Below are 27,033 nucleotides of genomic sequence, written 5' to 3'. Positions count from 1 at the left end.
TTCCTCAATGCCAGAAGAGAAAGGGAAAATGGAAAACTAAGCCCTTTCCCTTCATGAACCCACTTCCCACAAAAATACTCCTGATATTCTGGGTAAAAACCACAAACTTGACTTTCTTGGATCTTTCCAATTAATAGGCAGTCTATTTATAACACCGGAATCTATGAACTTAGTGACTACGTTTCTAGTCGGGCAAGTCCAAATTCTGTCTTTCCCAAACAAACTAATAAACAAAGCTGCCTCAGTGGAGACAGGGTTTCACTGTTCCCTCCTCCAGCTGATTGCCTCCATCAACTTAAAGCAAGTTGCCAAACGCTGGGCCTCCGTTTTCTCAACAAAGTATTGTGTTTAACTACTCAGTCTAACTTCCAAGCTTCCTACCAGTTGAAATACTTGGGTGATTTTCTAATGGGATGGCAGGAAAGCCGGGAAATCAGAGGATACTGTTCGTAGATATAGTCTCAGGCATTACTAACTCCTAGACAATAAACTCAGAAGGAAGTGAAAATGGAGGTGGGGATGAGGAAAGACTTCTTAAGTGTAAGATTTTGATTCATCTTGCAACCAAACTGCCTATGATTGTCACTAGTTTTCAAAACTTGTCCCCCAATGTTAGAATTGAGATAGAAAGGGTGGGCAAAGGAACATCATATATGGTGACAGAGTAATATTATTTTTTTTATTATTATTTTTTATTTTATTTAATTTATGATAGTCACACACAGAGAGAGAGAGAGAGGCAGAGACATAGGCAAAGGGAGAAGCAGGCTCCATGCACCGGGAGCCCGACGTGGGATTCGATCCCGCGTCTCCAGGATCGCGCCCTGAGCCAAAGGCAGGCGCTAAACCGCTGCGCTACCCAGGGATCCCAGTAATATTATTTTTTAAACACTCACCCAAAATTTCCCTTAATATCTTTCCTGATTTATGTGACCTAAATAAACTCCATTACAGTGTGAGGGACTATAAAGGTTTTATTGCCACTTGTTTGCTATTGCCTGCATAACTCACTCTGAGTACCAGTTGTGGGTATCTCAAACTAAGTGCCATAAAACATTTATAGCCTGCCAGTCCACTTCCTACACTTTCCGTAAAGACAAAACTTCAGTGCTCACAAAAATACTTAGAAGTGTAACAGCTAGTAGTGAGAACTTTCCCCCCTTATTTAGATTACAGGTCTCCAGTAAGAAAAATAAATGTGGTAAGGAAGATTTATGTTACTTCTCTGCAGGATCTCAAATTATCTGGCAAATTCCTTCCCCAAGGAAAACTTCTTTTCAAAGATATCCTGGGTAAATGCATACTGAAATTAGCATAAAATTGGCAGGATTCACTTGTGTCTACCCGTTTGAATTCATTTGTAAATAACGACTACTCACTTCCTTGCCTCCCCACCCCAGGATCAGACTCTTAAGCATCACAGGTGCCGAAAAGACTTACAAAAAGGAAGGAATAGGAACAAAAGGGTGTTGGCGCCAGGAGGAAAACAGAATCTCCCAAGAACAAAAATAACCTCAGAAGGAATAGCAAATTCAGTATCAGGTATTACTGAAATTTAAACTGGCTTTTAAAATGGTGATCAGTGATAGTGTATCAAATTTATTAGGTCTTCTGCTATGCCTGTCTGGTTTGTTTAAACCTTTAGGCTTATCTTGAGGAGCAGATTTCTGTGCTGAGCACATGAGAGGCGTTAAACCAGTATTGATTTTTTTAAGGGTGATGGTCAATAAGCATAAACTTTACGGTCTAACTTTTACTTTATGCCTTAAGGACCAAACGATGATTTCCATGAGCCCCAAGTTTCACTACTCATAATCATAGAAGAAACACAGCTCTGGGGCAGCCCGGGGGGGGGAGGGGCTCAGCGGCTTAGCACCGCCTTCAGTCCAGGGGCCTGATCCTGGGGATCCAGGATGGAGTCCCACATCGGGCTCCCTGCATGGAGCCTGCTTCTCCCACTGCCTGTGTCTCTGCCTCTGTGTGTGTGTGTCTCATGAATAAATAAATCTTAAAAAAAAGAAAAAAGAAAAAAAAAAGAAACACAGCTCTGATTTGTAAATGAAGATAACCCAAAATAACCATTAAATCAACCCCCGTCGAAAGCGTGGAGGTCACACAGGAAAATATTTGGGTCGAGTCCTGCTGAAGTCTCAAGTCTGAAACAAAAAAAGTGAGCACAGTGACTTTAAATGTAATTAAAGTCATCCAGATGGCAGTTGGATTAATCAATGAAGAGGCAGTATTTACCTTGGAGAGAAGATTCTGAAATCCAGAAAGAAAAATCCCCAAGGTGGGGGTGGGGACAGCTAATAAGAGCCCCTGGGAAAGGTCCTTTCAACGAGGATCGGAAAATAATACGTTTGAATTTGAATCTCTTTGAATATAAATCTCCCCTAACAGCAGGAAGAGGGTCCTGGAGCCCAGCAAGCTTTGTGCAGGGAGTAAAGGGAACTGTGAACCAGCCCGCTCCGCGCTCTCGGGTTCGGGACCCGGCTCCGAGAGGGAAAGAAATCGCGATGTGGGAGCCGAGTACGGGAGACACTCAGGGGTTACTCGAGGGGTCAAGTCACCACCTCCGGGCAACGCTGGCAAGCCTGTGCCTCTGCGGCGGCAGCGACCCGGGCTTCTGCACCCCCCACCCCCGCGGGGCGAGCTGCGGGCGGACCCCCAACCCCCACCACCCGGCAGGGCGAGCTGCAGGCAGGCCCCCCCCCCCGGCAGGGCGAGCTGCAGGCAGGGCCCCCCCCCCCGAGCGGGGCGAGCTGCAGGCGGTCACCCCCACGCGCGGGACGAGCTGCAGGGGCGGCCCCCCACCTCGGCAGGACCAGCTGCAGGCGGGTTCCCCCCCCCCGGCAGGGCGAGCTGCAGGCGGCCCCCCCCATCGGCAGGACGAGCTGCAGGTGGGTTCTCCCCCCACCCCGACAGGGAGAGCTGCAGGCGGGGGCCCCCCCCACGCGCAGGGCGAGCTGCAGGCGGGCCCCCCCCAAGCGCAGGGCAAGCTGCAGGCGGCCTCCCCTGGGCAGGGCGAGCTGCAGGCGCGGCCGGTTCCCCTCGCAGCAGCCGGCGGCGGAGAGCCCGCGGCGCCCCGGGGCTCTGGAGCCGGCCGCAGCCGCAGGCCCCAGCCAGGCGGCCGGGGCGGCGGAGGCCGCGGGGCCCGCGAGCCGCGAGCGCGGGGCGCCGAGGGGAGGCGGGGCGAGGCCGCGGGGCGGAGGGGGCGGGAGGTGCATCCTGGGAAATCCACCAACATGGGGCGAAGCGGCCGCCGCCGCTGCCGCTGCCGCCGCCGCCGCCGCCGTCGCGAGTCCCGGCCGCGGACGCCGCCGCCGCCGCTGCCCTGACGCGCCCCTGGGGCCTCGCCGCGGCCCGCTGCCCCCGGCCCCCCGGCCCCCCGGCCCGCGCGCCCCCCGCCGCGCGCCCGCCGGGGCCATGTGAGGGGGCAGCTCCCTCCGCCGCCGCCGCCTCCTCCTCTTCCTCCCCCGCCCCTCCCGCCCCTCCCGCCCCCCGTACGCGGGGCCCTGCAGGAGCCCCCGCTGCCGCCCGCCCGCCGCCCGCCCGCCGCCGCCCCCGCGATGGACAGGAACTACGCGACCTCCGGCTTCGCCGACCCGCCGCCGCCGCCGCCCGCGCCCCCCGCCGCCCCCGCCAGCGCCGGCGCCGCCGCCGCCGCGCCCCCCCCCGCCCCCGCCTGGGCCTACGAACCCCGAGCCGCGGCCGCGGCCGCCAGCAGCTGCAGCAGCGGCAGCAGCCCCAGCCTCAAGGCCAGGTAGGGAGGGTGGGCGGCGGGGTCGTCGCGGGCCAGGAAAGGCCGGGGATGCGTCGGGGCCTGCGTCCGCGGTGCAGCGCCGCCGGGGGGCCGGGCCGGGCGGGGCGCCCCGCGCTCCTCTCGCCGCCCCTGCCCGCGCCGGGAGAGGCGGCCGACGGCTCGGGGGGCCGTGGGGCGGGGGGGGCGCCCGGGGCAGGATCCGCGCTCAGGGCGGGGGGGCGGGCTGGGAGTGAGCGGGACCCAGGCTGGGCGGGAGCCGCGGGTGCCCGTCACCTCGCGGGTCCCGGGCGCTCTCACATGGTGAAGTTCGGGTTGGTGCCTCAACTCGGCGAGCTGGGAGAGCCGGGGCCGGCCGCGGGGGGGCCGCGGGGCGCCCCGAGGAGACCCGGGCAGTGACATTCCATTGTATCGGAGCGGACAATGTGGTGTCGGGGACCCCGGCGGTGTGCGGGTGGGGGAGGCGCGGGAGGAAGAGGCGCCAGGCTGCGTCCCTGACACGGGGGGACCCGGGAGGGCTGGGCTGCGGGAGAGCCCCGGGGCGGGGGGCCCGGAGTGGGGGGTCCGGGGGGGCTGGGCTGCGGGAGAGCCCTGGAGCGGGGGTCCCGGGGGGGCTGGGCTGCGGGAGAGCCCCGGGGCGGGGGTCCCGGGGGGGGGGGGCTGGGCTGCGGGAGAGCCCCGGGGCGGGGGACCCGGGGGGGCTGGGCTGCGGGAGAGCCCCGGGGCGGGGGACCCGGGGGGGGGCTGGGCTGCGGGAGAGCCCCGGGGCGGGGGACCCGGGGGGGGCTCGCAAGCTGCGTGCGGTGGGGCTGGGTGACATATGTTTGCAGTGGTGGCCAAGATTAAGCTATTTCTCTTCCACGCGTTCAAAGTTACTCTTGGGTTTCCTCCCCTTTTAGCAACAGCAGGAAGTAAGGAGTCTTTTTTTTTTTTTTTTTTTTTGCCTCGTGTGTCTTGGGGTGACTGAGAGTTGGGAAGAAATTGGACCGGGGCGTGGGGGTGGGGGGTGGTCAGTGAAGGCCATAAAGGTTTTGAAGAACCGAAGCATGCAGGCTTCTCCATCTGGGCTTCTGAACGTAGCGCGGGGTTCAAGAGTTCATCTTTGCTCCATCATGACCAAGGGAATCTAAAATGTTGACTCTTACTAGATATTTAAGCTCTCGGGAAATGGGTAGTAGTGGCACACTGTGAAATGGTCCATTCGAATGATCACTGGAAGGCGTGGTCTGCTTTGGACGATTCGGGAGCGGGGTGTTTTAAAGCCACCTCTGCCAAACAATGCAGAATCTGGTAGGTGCAGCCTCTGATTACAAGGACCAGGGAATCCTGGGTTGCTAATGACTTCATCCTCAGCTACCAACAGGAAGCTTCGTGGCTTTATGATCTCATCAGATTTCTTCACTATTGTCACGACAGAAGTGAACTTTTTTTTTTTTTTTTTTTTGCTTTATATATTATGGTGTTCTAGGTTATCTCCTTTGTTTTTTATCAAAGTTCCACCTTCGTGATTTGGAAAACCATGTGTGAAGAGTAGCTGGTCTTTGTCTTAAATAGTACCGTGGGATGACTGAGAGAGAATGAGAAAAATTTGATTCAAGAAAAGGGAAACAAGCTTTCTCAGAAAATTTTAGGTCCTTTGTTTAAAAAGAGCTGGGTTTTAAAAAAGAATAATAATGTGATGTGCCAATCTGGAGCTAAATAATTGCTGAAACTTTTCAGATATAGTCATAACTTTGTATTATATGCAATTAAGACATTTGAAGGAGTTTTCTGAAAGACGCTTGGCACTTTTCCTTTTTTTTTTTTTTTTTTGGTGCTAAGAAAAAAATTTTTTTTGATGCTAATTCGACTGTTGTTTTTCAAGTAGCTTTTGCATTGAGTGTGATGATTTACAATTTAAAACTACTTTCTCTTCCGTGAACAATGATAGGTATTTGTGCAGCATTTTTTATGTCATAAATGAAAAGTGTTTTATTAGGTAAATGGAACAAATTCTACTTAGTTATTTCTGTTATTTCTTTTAGCAGAATACTTCTGAGGCAAGAAACTAAAATCTACTTGTCATATTTTCCAAATGTTATTTATCAAAGTAACAAAGAATGACTTCCCAAACACATTTGAAAACAGTAAGTAGATTCATTTGGAACACATAATCTAAAAGAGATTTATTTTCTGTTTTTGGAAGTTATTGATTCTTAAATGCTAAGCCCCCCCCCCCTAAAAAAAATGTATTTGGGGGTGGAGTCAGCCAAATTTTAGCATAGAAAATGCAGGCTTTCCCCCTCCCCCACCAACTTGCTTTGTTAACATCTTGTGTTAGGATCAGGCCATCTGTACAGGACTACACACTTCTTAATTGTACCTCATTTTATTCTTCAAATTGTGCGATGTCCTCTTTCATTTCAGTTATATAGAAAATACTGAATCTGAAATATGGCCTGTCTTTAAGTATTATTCTGCATTTTCAGAAGCTTATTCATATTTTTTATAATATTTTAAAAAGCTTTTTCATAATTCATATATCAGTTGAATGTTTTTGTTCCCCTTTGTGGCAGTTTCTTCTTGAAGGTGCAAATGAGTACTAGTTGTGATGATGTGATATGGATACTTATCCATAAAGAATTAGCTTGTCTGTCACCTTGTTTCCAGTAACCTATTCAGAAGCTAACAGATGGTAATGACATTCAGTTGTTACTGACATGTCCCTACTTTGTGTCTTTGCTTGATCCTGAAATGGAGTGTTTTCACTAGTTCATGGGGAAAGAACATGGTAAACAATTTCTTATTACCCTGAAATAATACTTTTTTTTTGTATAACAGCTCCATCACATATTAGGTATTTCTGTTGTTTTAACAATTAAAAAACAAACTGCTACAGGGAAACCCCAGCATTTTACCTTAGGGCATACAGAGAGTTTTCCAAATATTTCTGAACTAGTAATTGCTAAGTCACTGGGAAATTTAAGGATAAAAATTGGTCTCACAAGTCTCCATTTATTTGTGTTCTTAGTTAGTTTTAGGGACCAAATGAGCATATCTTTGCCTATCGTGATGCAGTTGGAAATATTTTGTGGAGCTTATTTTTTTTTTTTTAATTTTTACTTATTTATGATAGGCACACAGTGAGAGAGAGAGAGGCAGAGACACAGGCAGAGGGAGAAGCAGGCTCCATGCACCTGGAGCCCGACGTGGGATTCGATCCCGGGTCTCCAGGATCGCGCCAAACCGCTGCGCCATCCAGGGATCCCTGTGGAGCTTAGATCCTAGTAATACCTTTGCATATTTTTGATAATAAGATGATCCTCAGGAAGCTGCAGATCTGCTTCCGCTTCTCTACCTGTGAATGTGTATATTGCACAGAACATCTAGAGGCTGTTTCATTATTAATGATAAATATGCTTGTATTCAAATATGCACTAGAAAGTGACGAAATAAAAACACTTTGAAATAGACTTCTTTTTTTGTAACTTTGTTATTTGAAACAGCCTGTTTTTTTTTTTTTTTTTTGCTATTAGTTTTTTAAATGTCCTAATATATAAGTTCTTTCTCATCACAGCATGAATGTGTAATGAGGGGGATAGGTACCCCTCCAAAAACCAAAACGAAACAAAATGATTAGCTTCTCTAAAACTGGTCAGCTGCTGGGGCACCTGGGTGGCTCAGTCAGTTAGGCATTCCACTCTTAATTTCACCTCAGGTCATCATGATCCTTGGGGTCGTGAGATGGCACTCTTAGTTGGGCTCCACGCTGGACATCGATCCTGCTTAAGAGCCCATCTCCCTCTGCCTTCCCCACCCCACCCCACCCTTGCTTTCTCTCTCTAAAACAAAACAAAACAAAACAACCCAGAAAACCCCTGGTCAGCTACCATATTAAGGACATTTTGAGTAAATTTTAAATCTAGAGTTCCCCTCAAGGCTTTTGGAAAAAGACCTTGTAAGATCACAATTTATGGGGAGCAGGGACAGTCCCAAATTAGTGAAAGGTTATTTCAAACAAACTTCTTTTGTTCGGAAAGTATTTTCCCATAGGAACGATGTTGTAATAATAGCTATCATTTACTGAACTGATTTGTACTGCCACTATTTTAAGTGATGAGCATATACATATACATACACACACTTAGTGTTAACAGTTCTTTTAGATGGGTATTATTTTTACCTTCCTTTTGTGAATGAGGAAACTAAGGCACAGAGACATTAAATATATACTAAGTGAAAGTGGAATTAAGTATAATATACTTACAGCTGCTTAAGCTAGTTAAGTAGGGGAGCTAGGATTTAAACCTAGACCTTGTGGATCTGGAGCCTGTATGTTTAATTATGCTGCACTGCTTCATAGTAAGATAGTCTAACAATGCGGTCTGACTACCTTATGGATTGAATGAGCTTTTGTGGTTGACTGAGTATCATTAGTATCTTTATTTCAGTGTTCATGTCACTCTTTACTATTTTTGTCCTGATGGAAATGTGCTTTCTTTCACTTCCATAGGATTGTGCTTTGCTGGTTTCCTTGTACCTTTCTGACCCACTGCTTTTCCCTGTTCTCCGCTAATTCTTACTCTTCTGATATCTACACATTGTTATTTTTTCAGTGCTTTGGTTTGATAGAATTTCTTGTGCTTCCTCTTGAGGGTAATTACATCCATGCCTGTGACTTTAAATATGATTTCTGGTGGTGCCTACATATATGTCTAAGGTCCAAACTGTTCTCATCACCTAATTACATAACTAGCTATCTACCTCTCTGAGCCTTTACTTGGGTATATGACAGCCATTTAGTGATGAGCTCATGCTCTCTGCACCTACTACTCCACCTCTACTTCTCTAGGGAGGCCTGTCTCAGTAAGTCACACCTTTGTACATCTTGTTGCTCAGGTCAGGACCTGGGGGTTATGTGTGCTCAGTCACCAAGCCCTATTGGCGTTTTTCTCTCTTAAATGTATCTTGCAATTGTCTACTTCTTTTGCTTCCACTGTTCTACTCTGATCCAAGCCACCATTTTTTTTTTTTTTACAATAACTGCAGTAGCCTCCAAACTAAATAATCATGAAACTTTTCTTTCCTTCCCTCAATTTTTCTATGAGAGAAACATCTCATAGAATTCAGACTGATTTTTTTTTTTAAACATAAATTTACTAGTTTGATCATGTTGCTCCTTTGCTTAAAACCTGTGTGTGGCTACTTCTGCATCTTAGGGTCAAGTTTTTTAAAATTTATGGTATGACGTACATGGCCCTGCATTTACTCGCCCATTTTAAATTCTTTGGGCCGTTCTAAATTCCTTTCCTTCCTTCCTTAAAACTTTGATATATGCTGTTACCTCCACCTACCCTTTTCCCACCTCTTAACCTGACTTGTAAGGTATCTCATGTCAGAAACCTACTGCCTTTCAAGCTCTGTCCCATGTTGTTTTGTGCAATGGTATGGATGTTTTCATGGTATATTTTACTGTACTTTTTAAATAATTCTTAGAAATTCAATTTTATACCTATGTGCTATTTATATAATAGATACCTTCCTCTTAGGATAAGTGCTTTGAGGGACATTGTTTTGCTTACTGCTGTATACCTGGTACTTACTCTGACACCTGACATATAGTTGGTGCTTAATACATATTTTTGACATGAAGGCCTGAACTCTTGAGTTAGTGTGGGAATTGGAATCCCTTTTCTTGATGCCGCAGCCTTTACTGCCATTTCCTCCATCTCCCCCCTCTACTCTGTAATGGGAACCAAGATGAAGGGTTTAGGGATTATTTGTGATTATGATTGGTTAGAAGTGTGAAGATGGAGGCTGCTGCTTGCTTTCTCCCTTTCCTTGCTGTGCTCTCTGGAACGATGAATACTAAAATGTATCTAGCAAAACCTAGTCTAATTATTTTTTCATTCATTAAACAAATACTTGAGTGCCGACAATATATGAGATGCTGTTGCCTTTATCCTCAAGTATTATATTTCTGCAGTGAAAGCTTGAGAAATCAAATGACATTTATTCGTTAGAATATACTGAGCATCTTTGAGTTTCTGTTAGTGAGCTAACTTTTCTATGGGGCACCAAAAAAATGAAAAAGACACAATCTTGTGTTTCAAAGAACTTGTGATCCAGAGGGGTGACAGGGTAAATAAACACTTGGTGCCTCTCTACTTGGCATTTTTTTGTTTTGTTTTTAAAGATTTTATTTATTCATTAGAGACACACACAAGGCAGAGACATAGGCAGAGGGAGAAGCAGGCTTCATGCAGGGAGCCTGACTTGGGATTCGATCCCAGGACCACCCCCTGAGCCGAAGGCAGACACTCAACTGCTGAGCCACCCAAGCGTCCCTCTACTTGGCTTCTAAATGTTGAAGTGCCCAAGAGCTTGGAGTTCCATCCTTTTTCCTTCTCTCCTCACTCATTCTAGATGAATTTGCTGTGTATATCAAACAATTTTCAAATTGATATCTCTATAATCATATCTAGCTAGCTGCCTCCCTATCATCTCCACTTGGGTATTGAGTAGATATTTCAAACATAATATGTCCCAAACATGATTATCACATTAACCCTTCAACCTGGTCCACCTTTAACCTTTCCTGACTTCAGTTAATAATACCACTCTTTGCTTAGTAGTGCAGACCCAAAAGATTGGAGCCATCTGTGATTCGTTTGTTTCCTCCCATATTCATTGCCTCAGTAAATCCTGGTGGTTTGATCTCCATATCCATAATTTCCCACATGGACTATGGCATTTGCTTCCTGTTGGTTCCCTTGCTTCCATCTTCGCCCTTCTAGAGTTTATTAAATGTTAACAGCCAGGTAACATTGCAAAATATAAATCAGGTAATGTTGTTACCCAGCTTAAAACTTTCCAGTGTTGGGCTCTTGCGTGGCTCAGTAGTTGATCATCTGCCTTTGGCTCAGGTCATGATCGATCCTAGGGTCCTGGGATCAAATCCCTTATCAGTCTCTCCACAGGGAGCCTGCTTCTCCCTCTGCCTGTGTCTCTGCTTCTCTCTGTATCTCTCATGAATAAATAAATAACATTTTTAAAAACAAAAGCAAACCAAAAAAACCTTCCGATGTTACTCAGGGAAATCCAAAGTCTATATCATGGCCTACAAAGCACTATGTGATCTGAACCTCAGCTAATTCTCCAGCCTCATCATTCTACTTCTTCTACCTACCATCCTTCAGTTACACTGACTTTATTATGTCTGTTCCTGAAACATGCTAAGATTAAAATGATTTGTATCCTAGGAATTTTGCATGGGCTGTGCTCTTTATTTGGTATTCTCTTCACAAGTCTTGCTCTGCCACTTCTTCTGGACATCCAGGTCTTCTCCTGGGTGTTACCACCTCACAAAGGCCTTCTCTGGCTCCCCCATCTAAAGTAACTAAAGTAACTTCTCATCACTGCATCATATCATAGAGCATTATTTTCTTCGTAGCATTATCACTCTCTGAGGTAATTTTGTAGATTTATACATACCCTTTATAACTACTCTTTCCTCTTCCCACTACCATGAATAGAATGCATGTTCCATGAGAACAGAGATCTTGTCTGTCTTGTTCACATGTGTAGAAGGCAGTCTAGAGTAGTGGTTGATAGCATAAACTCTGAAGTCAGAATTTTGGGGGTTATATTTTGACTCCACTTGCAGTATGATGTTAAAAATGTTTCTTACTCATTTTGTGCCTGAGGTTCCTTGTATTAAATGAGGATACTTTTTAGAGTTCTTGAGAATTAAATGAGGTAACCAGAAAAGTGTTTAGAATGATATCCACATCTGTAGTATATAGAATAGCATATAGAATATTAGCCTTATTGTCAGCACATAGAGCAATGTCTGGCACATTGTAAGTACCTGTTTAATTATTCAGCAAATGAATTAAATGATGGTACTACTAGGGAGAATATTTGTGTCTTTTTAAGAGTTACAAAAATACTTGGAAGACTTAGAAGGAAAAATTAGGTAAAGTTCAAGGAGATCGTGGAAGCCTTTATCAAATGTATTGCATATAACTGATCTGAATTATTGTTCATGCTGCATGAGTGGAATAGAGGATTAGCATGAAGAGGGGGCTTCCAAGAGCAAGTGTTACAAGGAGGGAGGGAGTGACCCCTGCTAGGCCAGTTAAGGGCTGATCTTTGAACTGGCATGGCCTTTCTTCTGCCACAGGCTACTGGTCAAAGCAGTCCTGACACCAGTGCAGAGTTATGGAGGAGAGACCGTACAAAGGTGTGTTTCACTGGAGAGGTCACCAGGGTAACACTTTACCACAGTGTGTTCATGCTAGGTTTTAGAGGACTTTGATGACAGGTCTTTGGATATAGCCTCTACATCTGAATAGGAAGCTTTGAAAGGCTTTGGGGAAGGATAATGATGATAATGATTATGAGCAAAAACGTGTTATAATATTATTTTCCTAAGGCCTGAGAACCAGGGGAACCTATGATACAAATCTGAGGGCAGGAGAAAAATGAGATGAGGTGTCCCAGCTCAAACAGCAAGGCAGGAAACGGGACAGATTCCTTCTGGGGAAAAGGAGGCAGAAACAGTGCTTAATCTGGGTATCCTGTGGCCAGTGAAAGTGACAAATAAAATGAACCATCAGACATATCCACCCCTTATTAACTTTATACCTGTAGGCATCTCTTTATTTAAAAAAAAAAGTATTTATTTTAGGGAGATGGTGGGGGGAAGGGCAGAGGGAGAGAGAGCCTTAAGCAGACTCTGCTGAGCATGGAGCCCCATGCTGAGTTCTGTCTCACAACCCTAATATCATGACCTGAGCCAAAACCAAATGTTGGTTCTCAACTGACTGTACCACCTAGGTGCCCTTATACCTATGGGAATCACTTTAAACTGTATTAATCTCCAAATAAAGATAACAAGATCATAATTTCTTCTAACATGATATAACTATCTGCATACAACTGAAAACATGCTAATCCCTTCCCTGGGAGAGCAGATTAAGGCCTTGGATGATGTTTACTCTTCTTAATTTCCGTAACTTAAATACTATGATGTAAAATTAGTGATACTATACTATATTATAATAGAAAATCAGTTACACCTTATATGATAAGGAAATCAGAGGAAAGATAAACACACACAGATGCACAAAAACATAAGCAAAATAAGGAGGAAATACTCATGACAGTTACAGTCCTTGTTTCTTTAACTGGTTACATGCTCATAGCTGGTATTATAACAGCCTCTTCCACCACCCATTCTCTCTGTCTTCAGCAAGTATCTCAGCTGGTTGTGTTCTTTATCTGGTGGGGTGACCCATCCATCCTTCAGTTCTAAAGGTCTGTACCATTACTAGTCCTGCTTGGATTTAGTTGTTGTGGTTTTCCATTGACTTTAATCATAGGGCATGGTAATACTGGAGCGTCTCCTTAAGGGACCTCCTGTATTTTAGACATACTCATCATTATTTCCATTGTGGAGTATTTCAGTTTCCTCTTGATAGGATCATTCACCCCATCCAACACTGTAACTCCTTTCTTTACCTGTTGGTTCAGTACCATGAGCAGCTCACAGTGGCCAAATGGAAATCTTAACTTCCCGTCCAATAGAATCATTATTGGATCTTCTGATGAAGCCTTCCTCCTGCTAGACGTTAGACCTCTAGGCCAGCAGAGCACAAAGTCACTGAAACAGGAAGTAAAAATTTGGCTAGTGGTTCACTAGGGATGTTAATGATTGGTGACACTCCCAGTCTACCCCTTGACTCCTGTGCCCATGAATCTTAGGTATCAGAGAAAGAGTACTAGGCAACAGGATGCTGATTCAGAGCATATACAGCCTTCTGGAGAACCTTGCCCCAGTTCTTAAGGTATTGCCACCTAGCTGGTACTAAAGAAGTCTTCAAAGGGCTATTCCACCATTCTGTGAAGCCAGCTGCTTCAGTTGATGGGCAACATGGTAAGACCAGTGAACTTCATAAGAATGGGCTCACTGTCGCGCTACTTTTGCTGTGAAGTGAATTTCTTAATTAGAAGCAATGCTGTGGTAGGAATACCGTAATGGTGGATCAGGTATTGGCATTCCCTAAGTCCACAGATAAGAGTTTTGGCAGAATCACTGAAAACAGAAAAGAAAATCCATATCCAGAGTATCTATTCAAGTAGGAACAAAGTGTTGCTCCTTCCATGATGGAAGTTGTTCAGTGTAGTCAGTCTATTACCAGGTAGTTGTCTGATCACCCTGGAAAATGGTGCCATCCCAGGGCCTCCGTGTTGGTATCTTTTGCTGGCAGTTTGGGTACTTAGAAGTGGCCATAACCACATCAGCCTTCGAGCCTCTGCATGACATCCATCCCTGCCACCATGGCCACTTTGTTCATTAGGGGTAGCTGGGAAAGGAGGCTCTCTGGTATCCACAGACCAGGTCATTCTATCCACTTGATTAAAATTCTCCTCTGCTGAGGTCACCCTTTGGTAAGCATTCACATAGAAAACAAATACCTTCAGTTTTTTTTTGCCCATTCAGGCATATATCCATATAGCATTCTTTGTCACCCATTTTCCAATTATGTTCCTTCCAAGCCCCTGCCATCCAGCCACACCATTGGCCACAGCACATGAATCAGTATATAATTGCTCATCTGGCCATTTCTCTTTTCAAGCAAAATGGATATCCAGGTATGTCGTTTTCTGCCCATGGGGAGGATTTCCCATTACCACTATTCTTCAGAGATATCCCAGAGAGGGACTGTAACTACTGTAGCTGTCTACCTTAGGTGGTGCTTAAATATCTTGGACTACTTACAAACTGGGCCCAGTTTATAAGTGACAGACTTTTCTTCCTCTGTCAACTGATTGTAAGGTTACTTAACAAAAGGTACAGCCTGGGAGAAAGAAGGCCATAGTGCAGGAATGGGGACCATGGGTATATAGGACACTTTTTAAAAAGATTTTATTTTATTTTATTTTATTTTATTTTATTATTTTATTTTTTAAAGATTTTATTTATTCATGAGACAGAGAGGCAGAGACACAGGCTGAGGGAGAAGCAGGCTCCATGCAGGGAGCCCGACGTGGGACTTGATCCCGGGTCTCCAGGATCACACCCTGGGCTGAAGGCGGTGCTAAACTGCTGAGCCACCCAAGCTGCCCAAGGTTTTATTTTTAAGTAATCTCTACACACAACGTGGGGTTTGAACCTACAACCCTGAGATCAAGAGTAGTATGGTTTACACACTGACCTAGCCAGGCACCCCTGGGCCATTTCTTAATGTAACTTGTGCCTTCGAGGCCCACTTGGGTCCAGTCATGTATATGCCACTTCCATTTGATGACGGAGTTTGCTGTGCATGCCCAGCATGGCTTGGTGGATCAGAGAATACCCAGTTCATGATGGGTATCTTGGGTCCTGTGATTACTTGGGGGCCCATGGTTAAACGTTCAGTTTCTATTGAGGCCTAGTAATTGAGCAGGTCAAGAGTGGTTTTTCAAAAAGAGTGTAGTTATCTGTAGATGATGGCAGGGTCTTGCTCCAAATCCTAAAGGTTTGTGGTTGTAATTCACCTACAGAGGCCAGCCAAAAGCTCTGAACAGCATCCCTATCTGTTACTGACAATTTTTTTTTTTAAGATTTTATGTATTCATTCATGAGAGACACACAGAGGCAGAGACACAGGCAGAGAGAGAAGCAGGTTCCCTGTGTGTCCCTTGTCTAGCAGAAGCAGCCTGATGAGAGACTGGATCCCAGGACCCCAGGATCACAATCTGAACCAAAGGCAGGTGCTCAACCACCGAGCCACCCAGGCACCCCTGTTACTGACACCTTAATGACCGATGGGTCTGTTGGATCATTATGGCCCAAATGGCAGAATAACTGGCACAGCAGCCTGGACCTGTTATATAGCCTTTGTTTTTGTTTGTTTGTTTGTTTGTTTTTAATTTAATTTTTAAAAGATTTTATTTATTTATTTGACAGAGAAAGAACAAGCAGAAGCAGGAGGCAAGGCAGGCAAAGGGAGAAGGAGAAGCAGGCTCCCCATAGGGCAGGGAGCCTGATGTGGGGCTACAGCCTTTCTTGTCACTCAAAACTAACAGTTTTGGGTCATTCAGTAAATGGGCCAGAGTAATACACCCAAGTAGAGAATATGTTGCCTCCAGACTCCAAAAGATGCGTCTTATGCATCTTTCTTGATTGTATGAAGGCCAGAGATAACAATCTACCTATCCCTCACTTTAGTAAGGATATCCTAACATATTGAATACCACTGGACCCCTAGAATTTCAGTGAAGTAGAATGTCCCTGAATTTTAGTCTGATTTATTTCCCACGCTGTGATATGCAAATGTCCTACCAGTAAGTCTGGAGTAGGTACTACTTCTTGCTCATTATGGACATAATATATAGCAGCATTAATATAATCGGTGTAATAGGCCAGTGTGATACCCTGTGGAAGAGAAGGGTGATCAAGATCTCTGAACTCAATTATGACATAGGGGTAGAGAGTTAACACAACCCTGAGGTAAGACAGTAAGGTGTATCGCTGGCGTTGCCTGCTGAAAGCAAAGTGTTTATGGGCAGGTATGGAGAAAAAGGAATTTGCCAGATCTATAGCTATAGCTACATACCAGGTACTAGGAAATGTGTTATAATTTGTTCAAGCAGTGCAACCACATCTGCTATAGAAGCTACAGTTGGATTCGCCACCTGGTTAAATATACAGTAATCTGCGGTCATTTTCCAAGACCCTTCCATCTTCTGCATAAGCCAAATAGAGATGAGTGGCAAGGACCAATCTCTGCAGTCCCTCTAGGGATTTGGTATTGCTTTGGGTTTAATATATTTTGAGGTAGGGGAAGTTCTAATGATGTCCACTTGGGCTTACCTTCCACAAAAACCCTCACTCCACAGGTCAGGGAATTAGCATAGGGATTCTCTGAGCTGCTGTTTTTGTCATTCCAATTATGCCTTCTCAAACTAGGGAGATAACTATAAAATAGGTTCAAGGACCTACTGGGTCCACCATGAGATGGACTTGAGCCTAACCTCCATAAGCCCCTACTCTTGACTAGTGGGCTACAGTGATCTTTTGGATCTCCTGAAATTAGTGTCAGATTATAGCCCACATCCAGGAGTTCCTGAAAGGTCTGATGTTATTTCCTTTTCTGTGATGTACAGTTACCTTGGTAAAAGACCATATACATAGGTCCCTTTGGAGAACATGAGGATAAGGATTAACAGTGTACATTTTCAATAATGTACTGTGGTTCTCCCTCAAGGAGATCTGGCCTCCCCTTTATTCAAAGGGTACTGAGTTTGCAGTCTGACCCATGTCTGGGAATTGACTTAAGGGCTGTTTTTATTATTTGAATTAGGCTTTTGTTCACTTGACCTAGAAATTTTGTACTTCTACCTATTAAGAATTTGGTAGTCTTTCTATCTCACTTTCAAGAACACCGTAATCAGGATCCCTGGGTGGCGCAGCGGTTTGGCGCCTGCCTTTGGCCCGGGGCGCGATCCTGGAGACCCGGGATCGAATCCCACGTCGGGCTCCCGGTGCATGGAGCCCGCTTCTCCCTCTGCCTATGTCTCTGCCTCTCTCTCTCTCTCTGTAACTATCATAAACAAATAAAAAATTAAAAAAAAAAAAAGAACACCGTAATCAAAAATACAGGTCTACGTGATTCAGACTGTTCTGATTTCTGCTTTGACTCTGCTTTCCATTACAGTAACCATGTCTACCTTGCCTTTGGTGATTGAGTGACTTTTGGCTCCAGCCATCCTGGAGTCTAATGATTCTCATGTATTTAGGTTTCCCAATTAATTGGTGCAGTTTTTGTGATGAGATTTGGTCCTCAGAGAAGGGTGGTCATAGAGCTCTTCAAAGATAATAGGACTCCCTTCACAAATTTATTTACTCCTCACAGTACTGGTGAAAGACATGTGTTCTGGACCTTCCCAGCAGTACATCTTGACAAATCTGGAACGTTCTAATCTCCATAAGCCTTTGAAGCCCTTCCTCTGCATTAAACCAAGGCATGTTGGCATTTCCGGTTCACTTATGGTGGCCACTTTTTAGTCCATTTTTCTTTTTTTTTTTTTTAAAGATTTTATTTATTTATTCATGAGAGACACAGAGAGAGAGACGCAGAGACACAAGCAGAAGGAGAAGCAGGCTCCCTGCAGGGAGTCCGATGTGGGACTCCCGGGTCTCCAGGATCACGCCCTGGGCCAACGGCAGACACACTCAACCGCTGAGCCACCCAGGCATCCCTTAGTCCATTTTTCAACTAGCCAACCAAACTGCCAGAGCCTTTTCTAACCTCCTAAACTGCAGCATTAAATAAATGCAGAACCTCTGCTTAGTGAGCCCATGTCAATAAATTTGGCCTGATCAAACTGTTTCTTCCACCATCAGATCCACACACACACACCCATTCCCACATTCATGGTCCTCAGATTTATGTCTGTATAAAGTAGAAATTCAGGTAGTTCTTTTTGACTGTAACACGCTTTGTCATGGACCTAACACCTTGTACCTCACCTTTAGGGGCTGCTGGGACTTGAGCCTAGTGATAGGTCTAGAAGATATAAGTGGGTCCTAGCGAAAATCAGCATTGTCTTTACATACCTTGTGCCTCAGAGGGAAGCCATCACTCTTTCGTCAGGCATTGCAGGGCTAATTATTTCATATGGAGGTAGAAAGGATGCTTCCACTGGGAGTGGGGAACCTCTTCCATTAGTAAAGAAGACTGGGTAGCTCAGCAGTTCAGCGTCTGCCTTTGGCTCAGGGCATAACCCCGGGGTCCTGGGGGGTCCTGGGATCAAGCCCCGCATCAGGCTCCCCATAGGGGAGTCTCTCATATGTCTCTCATAAATAAATAAAATCTTTAAAAAAAAAAAAAGACTATTTCTGGGTGAGATCTGCTTTTGAATCAGTGGACTCAATAAAGTAGGTGGCCCTTCCCAATGTGAATGGGCATCATCTAATCCATCGAGAGCCTAAATACAATAAAAGGTGAGAGAAGGAGGAATTTGTGCCTATTTCCCTACCTCACCTGCTTGAGCTGGGACATTCATTTCCTCCTGCCCCTGAAGTGAGATTTACACCATGGGCTCCCCTGGTTCCCAGGCCTCATGACTCAGACTGAATTATAACCACCAGTTTTCCTGGCTCTTCAGACTGCAAACAGCAGATCATAAGGCTTCTCAGCCTCCATAACTGCACGAACAAATTCCTCACGATAAACTTACATTATATATATCTAAAATTCCATTTATATGTGTGTTTGTATACATGCACATATACAGAAGACAGATGGTTCCATTTCTCTGGAGAACACTGACCAATACAAATTTTGGTATCAAGAGTGGTTCCATAGGAGCAGAATTTTAAGGATGAGTTTTCTGAAATGGTCCTGGGGTTTCTGTAACTGGTTCTGTAATTTGATTAGATTTAAATATGTGATGACTCCAGAAATAAAGAGAGCACTGATAGTCCATGGCATGAACTTATAGAGGTATGCAAAACATCTGCACTGGATACTCCTTGTCATCCCCTTATAAGCAGCAAAAAGCTAAATGACTATATACGATACTTCCAAACATTTTTGGAAAACTAATGAGTATTATGACGTTGGTTGTTTCTAATGTTGCTGGACAAAGTGGTGAAAAAAAGGGGCTTTAGGGGCTGCTATGGTAAGTTTCCTAATTTTTACTCAGGCCTGTCTAGCTAGGCCTTTCCAGTCCAGGCCTTGGCAATTGCAATCAATTCTCTTTTCCTTTGGTCAATAGTAAGCATTTGTTAGTCGATGTGCTAGCTCTATGCTAATATGTGTGGACATATTGCATAATATGAAGAGTAAATGGGAGGACACAGCTTGTTTTCCTTTCATTTTTTTGTAGAACATGACTACAGATTCTCCCTTGGCCTCAGTCTCTTTTATCTCTGAATGAAACACACATTTTTCATTGTTCCTTGAACAGCCACCGTAGGAATGCTATTATCTTGGGGTCTTTGGGCTATTTCCTCTGCTAGGGACCACTCTTCCCTCTGATAATCTGCATGGCTTTCTCTGTCACTTAATTCAGTTTAAAATGTTGCATTGTTAGAGAGGTCCTTCCTTACTATCCTTAATGGAGTATGCACCTCCCCCATCACTATGTAGCCTAATGCTCTTCTTTTTTTTTTTTTTTTTTTTAAAGATTTTATTTATTCATTCATGAGAGAGACAGAGGGAGAGGGAGAGAGTCAGAGACAGGCAGAGGGAGAAGGAGGCTCCCTGCAGGGAGCCTGACATGAGATCCCAGGTCTCCAGGATCAGGCCCTGGGCCGGAAGGCAGGCGCTAAACCGCTGGGCCACCCGGGCTGTCCCGCCTAATGCTCTTCTTGAGATTTCTTCATAGCACTCATCCATACTTGATATTAAACATATCTCTGTTCTTGTTTATTGTTGGTCCATCTTCATTAACTTGGCTGTTTCTTTCTTTTTTTTTTTTTTAATTTTTTATTTATTTATGATAGTCACACAGAGAGGGAGAGAGAGGCAAAGACACAGGCAGAGGGAGAAGCAGGCTCCATGCACCGGGAGCCCGACGTGGGATTCGATCCTGGGTCTCCAGGATCGCGCCCTGGGCCAAAGGCAGGCGCCAAACCGCTGCGCCACCCAGGGATCCCAACTTGGCTGTTTCTTGACAGTCTACCTTGAGCAGTTGGATTTTTTTTCTGCCATGTACCCATCATATAATAACTTCAATAAATAATGATTTTCTAAAGAATATTTGACTCTGAGGCACCTGAATGGCTTAGTTAGTTAACTCTCCAACTCTTGGTTTTCAGCTCAGGTCCTGAGATCCAGCCCCACGTAGGGCTCTGTGTTCAGTAGGGAGACTGCTTGAAGAATCTCTCCCTCCCTCTGCTCCTCCTCCCACTTGTGCACACACACACTCTCCCTCTAAAATCAATAAATCTTTTTTAAAACAAATATATTTAATGCTGACATATATTTTGCTTTGATTTGTTAGCTCCTCTTCAGAATTTAAATTTGGCCTCCATAAGTTTAAGGTCCCTTAGGGATCCTGACCATGTAGCTTGACCTATGTTGGTAGGCCTGTAGGCCCTTATGGGGTATAACTAAGCATAAAATAATGAAATTTTCATATGACTTCATCATTCTCATCACTATGTGATCACTGATCCTATTTAAATAACTTGAGACCAGATTTGTCTGACCCAGTGAAGCATGACAAATACAAAAATGTGGATAAGCCTAAAATACTTTTGCTTGGGTCTGCTTAAATTAGATGGCTTAACATTTTAAAACATCTCTCATATTGAGCAAACTGGAAAATGAGTATTACTGGTGGTATTCTCACTTTTACAGACATTAGACTAAGTCAAAGTTTGATTTGCCCAGAGCCACAGAGTCTAGTGGAATAATCCCAAAATAAAAGTGTGAATGATTTGGAAGGATAGGATTTAAGTAGAACTGTGGCTATAGGAGATCCCTGGGTGGCTCAGCGGTTTAGCGCCTACTTTAGGCCCAGGGCATGATCCTGGAGTCTCGGGATCGAGTTCTGCGTCCGGCTCCCTGCATGGAGCCTGCTTCTCCCTCTGCCTGTGTCTGCCTCTCTCTCTCTCTCTCTCTGTCTATCATGAATAAATAAGTAAAATCTTAAAAAAAAAAAAAAAAAAACTTTGGCTAAACAAAAAACAAAACCAGCAATGGTGTTTTGTCATTGGTTAATATCTTTGTGGGTTTTTTAAAAAAAATATTTATTCATGAGACAGAGAGAGAGAGAGAGAGAGAGGCAGGCTCCATGCAGGAAGCCCAATGTGGGACTCGATCCAGGGACTCCAGGATCATGCCCTGGGCCGAAGGCAGGCGCTAAACCACTGAGCCACCCAGGAATCCCTGTGTTTTTTTAAACAAGAACAAGTTTGGTTTCAATCTGATCCTTCCTAACACGCTAATGTTAGTTGCTTCTAAAACTTATAAATTGTTTTGATATTGCATAGGACATGATGGTTTCAGACTTGCTATTAAAAACTAATCTGGTATATCAGCTAATTAACCCTGATCTATTGTGCACCTTATTACGCTTATCTTAACATCATCCTCATAAAGTGTACTTTGGAGTGAGTATGAATGTTATTCATACTTAACAGGCATGTTTATAAAAAACTAAGATAGCAAGCTTGTAAGTTATAAAATTGCTTTTACCTATTGTTTCAAACTATTGTGTATACCTTTCTTTTAATGTTCATTATAATTTTTTCATTTGCATTAATAATTGTTGTGAACCAGAAATCCAGCCACTTGGAGCTTTATTTTCTCTATTACAGACAATAACATTTTTATTAAGGAAAATTTCCAAACACATTTAGAGAGAATGCTACAATGAACCCCTACTTATTCATTAGTCAGCTTTAAAAACTTCAACACTCACAAAAACAAACAAGAAAAAAACTTAAACATGTTATCAGTCTTATTCATATATATACCTCCACTAATTTCCCTACTTTGTATTTATTTTGTATTATTTCAAAGCAAATTTAAGGCTACTTATGTATCTCTTTCAACCATAGTATGAGGTTGAAAACAGACTTAAAACATTTTTTAACATAACTATAATATGTAGAATACTTTAAGGCAGTGTACCTGCTTTGGTATATAAGTCAGTTTTGTGATGGTATAAATAATATAATGCAATTACAATATTATAATAGTGGTTTTATGTCTTTGGTTAATGGGCTTACAAGTTGGAGCACCTGAGTGGTTCAGTGGCTGAGTATCTGCCTTTGGCTCAGGTCGTGATCCCAGGGTCCTGGGATTGAGTCCCACAGTGAGCTCTCCCCGCAGGGAGCCTGCTTCTCCCTTTTGAGCTTATAGGAAATTTTTGGTTAATGTTTATTAAAATTTGTGGAGAAGAATAAAACAGCATATTGAGTATCAAATATACAGAATATTATAACTTTGGGTTTTGATTTATCTGAAAATCTTTTTCTCTACTCTATAAAATGTTATTAGGTTCTTATATTAAATCAAAGGCATATAAATGTCTAGATATCAGCACATAAATGTGAATTGTGATAAACGTGTATCTTTAGACATACTTGACTTACCTAATGCCTAGAAATCCTAGACTATGTTAATAGTGAACAAAATTGTGATACAGTAAAAATTCAGCTGTAATAGTTTCTCATAAGAGGAAGAAATTCAGTTTGTTAAGGGAACTATGCCACAAACAATAAGATAAAATGAAGAAGCTTAAATAAAAAACATTTTGTGAAACCCGTACATTTGAATCCTGGGAGTTTTGTTTTTTTTTTTAAGATTTTATTTATTTCTTCATGAGAGACACAGAAAGAGAGAGGCAGAGACACAGACGGAGGGAGAAAGGCTCCATGCAGGAAGCCTCATGCAGGACTCGATCCCAGGACCCCAAGATCACAAACTGAGCCAAAGGCAGATGCTCAATCACTGAGCCACCCAGGCGTCTCTGAATCCTGGAAATTTGAACTATGTTATGTGTTGTGAGAAATAACCAGTTGTATAATAGTTCATTTTTAATAATTCCTTCAGAGCCTAAAATGATAGACAATCATCCAGGGCTCACATGACCATCTTTGTCTACTTTTTTTTTTTTTTAAGATTTTATTTATTTATTCCTGAGAGACACAGAGAGAGACAGAGACAGAGGCGAAGGGAGAAGCAGGCTCCACGCCGGGAGCCCGATGTGGAACTCCATCCCGGGTCTCCAGGATCAGGCCCTGGGCTGAAGGTGTCTCTAAACCGCTGAGCCCCTCTGGGCTGCCCATTTTTGTCTACTTCTTAAATGAATATGTTAATGTTGACCTTACAGGAGTTAATACATTGCAACAGTTTGAATCACAAATTAATTTGCTTTGATAGATGTATTTGGGGTTTCTTTCCCCCTGGTTTTCTTTTTCTTTTTCTTTTTTTTAAAGATTTCATTTATTTATTTGTGAGAGAGGCATACGTGCACCAGTAGGAAGAGGGGCAGATGGTGTTAGAGAAGCAGACCCCCACCCTGCCGAGCAAGGAGCCCAATGTGGGGCTCAATCCCAGGATTCTGGGATCATGACCTGAGCTGAAGGCAGATGCTTAACTGAGCCACCCAGGTGCCCCCCGGTTTTCTTTTTAAACATTTTTAAATTGAAGTATAGTTGACATACAATATTATATGAGTTTCAGACCTGCAAGATAGTGATCTGACAATTAAATACATTATGAAATGCTTACTGTGATAAGTGTAGTTACCATCTGTCCCTGTACAAAGTTATTGCAGTATATATCCTATTTTGCATTATATTCTATATTGACTATATTCCCTATGCTGTTCTGGTCATCCCTGTGACTTATTTATTATATATATATATATATATATATATATTATTTTTTTTTTTTTTTTTTTTGAGAGAGAGAGTGGGAGTGGAGGTGGGGGGAAGCAGAGGGAGAGAAAGAATCTCAAACAGGCTCCATGCCCAGCACAGAGCCCAACTTGGGCCTTGATCTCATGAGCTAAAATCAAGAATCAGACGCTCAACTGACTGAGCCACCTAGGTACTCTGTGACTTATTTATTTATAAGTATTTATAACTGGAAATTTGTTTTTTTTTTTTTTTTTTGAGAGAGAGTGCCAGTGAGGGTGTGGGGGTGGACGGGCAGAGCTGAAGTAGTGGGAGAGAAAATCCCAAGCAAGCTCCACACCCAACACAGAACCTGTCTTGGGGCTCAATGCAAAGAACCTGAGACCATGACCTGAGCCAAAATCAAGAGTCCAATAGCTAACCAACTGAGCCACCGAGGTGCCCCTGGAAGTTTGTACTTCTTAATCCTGTTCACCTGTTTTGCCCTTTCTCCAATCCCCTCCCCTTTGGCAGCTACCAGTTCTCTGTATGTATGAGCCTATTTCTGTTTTTTGTTTTTAGATGCCGCATATAAGTAAACTATGATATTTGTCTTTCTCTGAGTTACTTCACTTAGCATAATATCTTCTTGGTCCATCCATGTTGTTGCAAATGGGGAAATTTCATTTTTATGGCTGAATATTTTATTGTGTATATATACACCACATCTTTTTCCATTCATCTATGGGTGGATATTTTGGTTACTTCCGTATCTTGGCTTTTGTAAATAATGCTGCAGTAAACATAGGGGTGAATATATTTTGAATTTGTGTTTTAGTTTTCTTTGGGTAAATATTGAGAAGTAAAATTACCATATTGTATGATATTTCTTGTCATAGATTATCATTATTAGACTAGACTAGCAATTGTCATTATTAGGTTGTATGGACTAGACTAGCAATTGTCATTATTAGGTTGTATGATATTTTTAATTACTTGAGAAACCTCCCTACTGTTTTCCATAGTAGCTGTACCAATTTACATTCCTACCAATTGTGCATGAGGGTTCCCTTTTCTCCACATGCTTGCCAACATTGCTTATTTCTTTTCTTTTTTTAGCCATTCTGATTGGTGTGAGGTGATAATCTCATTGTGATTTTGGTATGCATTTCCCTGGTGATTAGTGATATTGAGCATCTTTTCATGGGTCTGTGACCATTTATATGTTTTATTTGGGAAAATGTCTTTTCCGGTCCTCTGTTCATTTTTTAACTGGATTATTTGTGTTTTGGTTTAACTGGATTATTTGTGTTTTTGGTGAGTTGTATGAGTTCTTTATATATTTCGGGTATTAACCCCATATTGGATATATCGTTTGCAAATATCTTCTAGTCAGTAGGTTGCCCTTTTGGTTTTATTGATGGTTTTCTTTGCTATGCAAAAGCTTACTAGTTTGATATAGTCCCAGTTGTTTATTTTTGGTTTTGCTTCCCTGGCCTGAGGATACAGATCCAGAAATATACTGCTAAGGCTGATGTCCAGAAATTTACTGCTTATGTTTTCTTGCAGGAGTTTTATGGTTTCACATCTTAATATTTAGATCTTTAATATGTTTGATTTATTTTTATGTATAGCCAAAGAAAGTGGTCCAGTTTCATTCTTTTGCATGTAGCTGTACAGATGTATTTCTTCTAAAAGAAATGTGTTCCAGAAAATATTGGAGATGAGAAAAGTTGATCTGAAAATTTTGTCTTTGTTCAAAGGAAAGGTCAGTAATACAGGTGATGACAAATAAAAAAGGAAGATGATGAAATTTTGGAATTGTGTCCAACCCAACCCAAGCCTTGGTGTCTCTTATTATGAATATAGCCAAGCATATGCCACATCACCATCACATTTCATTTATTTCCTGACAGAACAACAGACGGAAACTCCTCATAGCCTTGACTTTGGCATCGTTTTTCTTGGGCATCTGTTACAAATGCCAAAATCTGTCTCTCTTTGTGTGGATAATGTTTGGAACTGATAGACTGATTTTTTTAATATGCCCTACCACACCACTAGGCAGGAAATACCATACTAGTCTTTATTTCACCTTCTTAGCAAAAAGGAAAACATCTGTTTAACCCACTTTAGTGTATCATTTATATAAAATGAAATATAATTGTTTTGGTAAAGATCATTAAAGATGTATGTAACTGTTAAAGCGAATTTACTTATCTCAAGAAATCATACTTGTTTTAATAATTTGTTGGTACAAAGTACCAATTGCCCTTCCTTTACACTAATTATCAGTTAAGGATGCTACCTGAAACATAATTTCATTCCTTTGATTCATTTGATTTGTGTTAATGAGGGGCTCAGTCTTATAGTTGAGGAGGCAAGGTTAAGGGAACCAAAAAAGGATGGGACTTTGAATGAGTTGTAGCAGTGTGAAGCCATTTCTAGGCCAATGGAGCCAGGTAACAAGTTATTGGAGCCCAAAAGGAGCTATAGTTGTAGAGGGATGTGGCTTGGCTGAAAACATGGTTGTGGTGGAGACAACGGACAAATAATATTTAGGTTCTTCTTTTCTACCTTCTAATGTTTTGCAAAACCCACTTCTAATGGCCCCTAAAGAGTCTGGGTGATACAGTGAGTGAATAGGAGTTACTTGTGTTCTGATGTAGTCTTCAGATGAGAAATTGAAGGCCCAAAGAAGCAGCCATTTGGTTCTTTCAAAGAAATCAATTTTTTTAAATTAAGTTTTATTGAGATTTAATTTATCACACCGTAAAATCCTCCTATATTAAATATACTGTGATTTTTAGTATATTTATATCACCACAGTGTCATCACAATCTAATCTTCAAACCTTTTCATTACCCCTAAAAAGAAACTTTGTGCCCATTTATAATCATTCCTCATTCTCACCCCTAATTCTAGGCGACCATTTATCCATTTT

At 43.1% G+C, this 27,033-nt stretch overlaps 1 protein-coding gene across 4 annotated transcripts in view; it reads left to right on the top strand.

Moving 5' to 3' along the window:
• Positions 1–3,690: 3,690 nt before the first annotated feature.
• Positions 3,691–27,033, top strand: part of QSER1 (glutamine and serine rich 1) — a 71,086-nt gene continuing 47,743 nt past the window's right edge. For 2 of the 4 annotated variants that reach the window (XM_055300971.1, XM_055300969.1), the window contains exons 1-2: positions 3,691–3,763; positions 5,788–5,886. The gene's annotated coding sequence lies outside the window, so the exon portion shown is untranslated. Of the gene's footprint in view, positions 3,764–5,784; positions 5,887–27,033 lie in introns of all 4 variants that reach the window. The other 2 variants (XM_055300970.1, XM_055300972.1) reach the window with 2 other exon arrangements.

Source organism: Nyctereutes procyonoides, unplaced genomic scaffold (genome assembly GCF_905146905.1).
Source record: "Nyctereutes procyonoides isolate TBG_1078 unplaced genomic scaffold, NYPRO_anot_genome, whole genome shotgun sequence".
Lineage (NCBI taxonomy): Eukaryota > Metazoa > Chordata > Mammalia > Carnivora > Canidae > Nyctereutes > Nyctereutes procyonoides.
Note: the sequence above shows the minus strand (reverse complement) of the source record. Positions and strands in the feature narration are given on the sequence as shown.